A 5,543-nucleotide genomic window follows, 5' to 3' on the forward strand; every position below is an offset into this window, starting at 1 on the left:
GAGCAGCACCATCCCCACTGCATCACTCATGGTCATTTTTATTATTTTTTTATTGATATGCTGCAGGTTAACAAACCTCTAAATTGTTACTATTGAAAATCAGCCATGTGATGACATTTTATGTGTGGTGTTACTCTGCTCTTTGTGTCTGTAAGTCTCTTCATTGTTGTCTGCAGATGTGTCAGTGGATTAAAGTCAAAGTAGTTTTTGTTTTGGGAAATCGAGAATATGAGATTTAATCTTATTATTTATGTATTGATGAGTTTTATTTGTTCTCTGTGCTTTTTGTGACCTGATGTCATTGCGCTGAACAATACTGGGATAAACAAAAGTAATTTTAGGTATAATTCTGTATTTTATTTTTCTTTTTTGTCCTTAAACTAAAAATTGCTAAATGTTCAGTGAAAGAAAAGACAGGACCAGTGGTCTCATCCTGTCTTGTCCTGTCTGTAGATCAGTCGCCCTCAGTCCTGGTGGCAGCAACAAGCAGTGACAGCGACACTGAGGACGAGGCCCTGCAGAGCAACAACTCTCGCTACGACAACCAGACTCCTCCCTGCACAGGTAACTTACACACACAATGTCCATGATAACAATGATGAACTCTCAAAAAGACCGCACTGTGAGACACATCCACCAACGGGCACTTTCAAGTTTTGGACAAAGTCAATGTCAAAATTAGGGACATTGAGCACAAACTGACACGTGTTGACGCGTCTTGTACGTATGCTTTTATTGTGTCAGAGATGTTACTAAACTTGACCTCAGCTGTATACACACTCTTGTTTACGATTGAGCATAGATAAAAAGTAATAAGGAGCATGCAAGTTATTTCTCCTCTTCCTTCTTCCAGGAGAGCAGCTTCTGTCTGATGACATGAGTCTGCCTGCTGACAGGTGATTCCCTCTCAGTCTGTCAGACCTGGCAACCCGCTGCTTTATTCTCAGTGGCCACACTGTGATGCAATAACGGCCGGAGACAACACACATGCTAGTTACACAGATCTGTAGAGTAGAAGCTGCTTGTTTTGCATGAACTCAAAATGAAGACAATTTAACAACCTGGTTGTTTGATCACCTGTTTGTCCAGAAATAGAATAATTTCTTTTGGTGTCCTGAATATTTCCAGAATTGGACCACGACAGAAATAATGATAATGACGGGCCAGTTAATTAACTTTTTAGATGACAGGATAATATCAATTCATTGTCCTTTTTAAGAGAGAGAACCAACGTTGCGATTTTGCGACCTCTCTTAAAATTGTACTTTGATACTATTTCTCTCTACACTCAGTGACTTGACTACTCAATGTTGACCTCAGAAGTTTGATGTTTCACCCTGCTGCATTTACTGGTCATCATTTAGGGTTGTACTTGACTATGACTACCACAGCCATTTGTGCAATGACTGAATCTCTAAAAATGATAAGGGCATGAAAACTGTTTTTCATTTCACATTTTACCTGGACTACAGGGCATTTAGTCAATTAAATTAACTTTAAACACAAATCTGTTACCTTCAGTGTATAAATGCTTTTGTAAATTGGACTAAGTCTCCAACATATTTGCAAGTCTAAGGATAAACTGTACATAATCTATAGCCTGTCCATAAGAGCTTAGTGTTTTATAACCGCATTCTGTTGTATAGTTCGGTCTGTTTTGGGCTTCAGCCTCGACACCTTCTCGACTTCCTTCAGCCATGCACCTCCCAGTAAAGGTACTTTAAAGACTGAATTCATTCCCCGAACACTCTCTTAGTGACACTGCAGCTTGTCAACTGCATAAATTCACTGCTTCCTTTCCTCAAGTAGCTTTCCTGTATATTTATGTAAATGCCTTCACCCTTAATAACAGTCGCAGCGGCAACTGCAATTTCTGTCTTCATTTGACATTTGAAAAAGGCTAATTGATCACGTCACATGGATTATAAAACGGCTGCTGGCTAAAAGTTTGAAGCATGCTGCCGATCTGACACCATAACAATGTCCATGTAGGTCTTTTTGCTTGGACATCTGCTTGGACATCCCTGACTGGAGCTACAATTATTCATTCTTATTATTACTATTATTATTAATGTTAAGTTGTAGAAATAGTTTGGCGTTTTGGGAAATATACTTATTTACTTTCTGGCGAAGAGATATCACTATCATCGGTACACTAAATATAAAGCTCCAGCTAGCAGCGGGAGAGCCTAGCTTAACACAAAGGCTGGAAACAAGGGTAAACAGCTAGCTTGGCTCTGTCCAAACTTAGCAAGATCCACATCTACTTCTCCCTCAGATCCTACTGTGTTGACATGGAGGTAGTGTCTCCTGGACTGGAGATTAACACTAAATCAAACAGCACTGCTTTTCTATAGGTGGAAACTTTGAGCTAGACTGCACCATTGGCCAAAGTCAGTGACGTCACAGTTTTTTTTCCATCAGATGTCAAATGCAAAAATACCTGCAATGGGACTTTTTCACAGCAGACATTTAGATCTGTCACAGTAGGAAAAGTACAGCTGTTACTAACAGAGTTAACAATGGCCCTCTCATATATAAGTAAGCCATGACATTTAGCCAGCATGAACAATACCAGGACCCTGAAACTGAAGCAGGTAAATAGTGTTCAGCTTAAATTAAAGTTATTAGTAACACCTGTTCTGCTGCTGTGACGCATCAAATGTCTGCTATGGTCTGTACCTGATTCTGCTCATATGTTCTGTTTGACCTCAATACTCCCAATACACATGGCAAACACTGATGAAAAATGGTGCCCATTATAGGGAGAAAATGTCACATTGACATGCTATGTTACAGCTGATGAAGTAGAGAACAGAAGAACGACATGCTTAACAGACCTTTTTGCACTTTGTAAGACTGTTGTTTTACTCTGAAGTGGACCCTGTCCTGTTCATTGAGCCATATCTTATTTTGAAGGCCCCTTAACATTTTAGATCAAAGAAATTATATTATATATATATATATATATATTGTACGCTTCTACAGTCATTAGTTTACATTGTAAATATCTTGGCATATAAGCTTGCTGTACATGTGCCTGAAAGTGCATGGCTTTATTGGCTGGATTGAAAGAGGAAGGAAGTTGTTCTCACCAGACATGTCAGGTCAAACAGAAATCCAGTAAAGTAAAACTGATGTTTGAAACGATTCACCTCTACAGTTCTAGTCAAGCTGATCATGTGATTTCAACTTTTCCTGTGTTACTGTTGCTTCACAAATTCATTTACATGATGGAGGCGTGGGAAACACCGTTTATTAACCTTTTCTTTTCTTTGTGCTTGTTGTGTCAAAAGCTATTTTTGTTTTTAACGTTCACAGACTGCACTGTGCATTATTTGGTGTGTACATTTTCTTTTTGTGTAATAAATAAAATGTTTTATGATTCAGGAAATAATGCCATGATCTCATGTCTTCTGTGTCACATTACTTTGCATTTGGAAGATAATGCATCGTCACAGCAAGGTTAAAACAGTAATGTCTGAATGTAAAACAGTTAGAATCCACAATTGTACAAAAGGTTATATAGCCTAGTTGAAGCAGAAAGTCTGTGAACTGTGATGGATGTTTATAGCAGACAGCTTGGGTAATAATGTATCTGTTCGCCTTTGTTTCCTCCTCCAAATATGTTTGGCTATTTTTCCTGCAGTGCTGTAAGAAGTACTTTTCATGTAAAAGTAGCAATACCAAAGTGTAGAAATGCTCTTACAAAAACAGTCTCGCATCCAAGTTTTTATTTAAGTAAGAATACTTAATATTAGTATCAAAATATAGTATAAAGTGCCAAAAATAAAAGTACTCATTATGCAAAAAGCCCATTTCAGAATAGTGTATGTTATAATATTGGTTTATAATTATTGATGCAGTTGTCTCTAATGCCTGTGCTAATGTGGAACTAAATGGAGCCCACATGTCTGTGGGAACTGGACGTCACCCAACATAAGAAGCAGGTCCTCAGTCAGTCTCCGCTTCTTATGCATGCGCAATAAGAAAGTCATTTGACTCTAGTCTGATAAATTTTTAAAAATAATAAATAATAATGATAAATTCTTTCACAAATCACTGACAGCTGAAGAGCACAGTAAATGTAATGTACATTCCCACCACGGGTACAGACAGAGGGCCAGACTTGAAGCAACTAAAGCACCTAAACTTTCAAAGCAAGTTGATTATTATCAGAGAAGTGGACCATTGTTACCCATTTTACAAATGTAAATGGCACTGTGCCTCAGTCCCATCCCCTCGATTCAAAACTTACTAAACCTGCCCCTGACTCCCACAGTGGTTCAAGTCTAACCCTTGTTTGTTTCTTGTTTCCATACTTGAGGAAAAACCCTCACGTTCTTTCCCCCTCACTGAATTTCATCACCCTGTTTTCCTCAAAGGCCAAACTGCTGGAATGGAGAGAATAAAGCCAGATTACGAGAGGGGTGAAATGATGAGTCTTTTTATAGAAAGAATGTGGAGGACTGTTCACTTTTTGTAAAGCTGTTTATGTAACAGTAGACAGTACTGTTCCACATGAAAGCCCCGTTACAGCATCACATCGCTTCTCACACTGTGTGGCTTCTGGCATTTCACTCTGCTACATGAAAACAATTTGTTCAGGTTTCCTATTATTCACCTCCATGACTAAATAAAAAAATTACTGCCTGTTAATTCCTCTGCTGCGTGCTTCATAACCCTGGAGCCTGTTTGACCAACTGTCTGCAGAGGAGTCACAAGATGAAATTGGGCTGTTGTGAGATGATTAAAGGGAGAAGAAAGAAAAAACCACAAACTACTTCTACACAAACACATATATACACACACACATATATACTGTATATATATATATATAAGTTTTTCTTTGCCTTTTGTGATATTGGATAATTTGACCTCTTTGGGTCTTTAACCGTTGCATAGATAAAGCCATCTAAGAAGTTCGGAGGGGAAATCACCCTTTGGTGAAAGTGCTAACAGTTGATATCTGAAACCTGAGAGAAGAACGCAGGGTTTTGTGTTGTGTTTTTATAAGCTTGTGTGTTTTGTACAATCTCAACTGGAAAGGTAACTGGCAACTAAAGCTTTCAGATAAATCTAGTGGTGCATTTCCCTCTGAAATGTATTGGAGAAGTATAAAGTAGCATAACATGGAAGTAAGTTTCCTCAATATTGATGTAAAACTAGTCAAATTAAACCTTTGTCTTGGTACTGTAGCATCCATTTATTAATTTCAAACTGAATGTGCTGAGGCGCTCAGCATGAAGAACAAAGAATGTGTATCTGTCCAAATACTTACAGTCTGGGCTGTATGTACAGAGTTGAGGGGTGGCCAGCTGTAGGCTCACTCGTGTTTACTCATTTTGCAAATGTGCTCTCTTCTTTAAAATTGTGTCTCACCAACACCACCACCCCTTCAAACATTTCTAAACCTGCCCTTGTGGGTAAGTGATGTCAGGAGCAGATGAAAGGCTTTAGTTGGCCAATCATGAGCAGAAACTTCACTTGAAGAAAGAAACCAAACTGACAAAGTAAAGAAAAGAAAAAGCGTCAGCCAAAGA

At 38.5% G+C, this 5,543-nt stretch overlaps 1 long non-coding RNA gene across 1 annotated transcript; it reads left to right on the plus strand.

The window, feature by feature from the left end:
* Nucleotides 1–41: 41 nt before the first annotated feature.
* On the plus strand, nt 42–3,397 carry LOC111659955 (uncharacterized). Its single transcript, XR_002761122.2, has 2 exons — nt 42–564; nt 854–3,397. It is a non-coding gene; the product is annotated as an uncharacterized LOC111659955 (long non-coding RNA).
* Nucleotides 3,398–5,543: the final 2,146 nt, after the last annotated feature.

The sequence above is a fragment of the Seriola lalandi genome, unplaced genomic scaffold, assembly GCF_002814215.2.
Source record: "Seriola lalandi dorsalis isolate HSWRI2012SDOR001 ecotype SW California unplaced genomic scaffold, Sedor1 jcf7180002054502, whole genome shotgun sequence".
Classification (NCBI taxonomy): domain Eukaryota; kingdom Metazoa; phylum Chordata; class Actinopteri; order Carangiformes; family Carangidae; genus Seriola; species Seriola lalandi.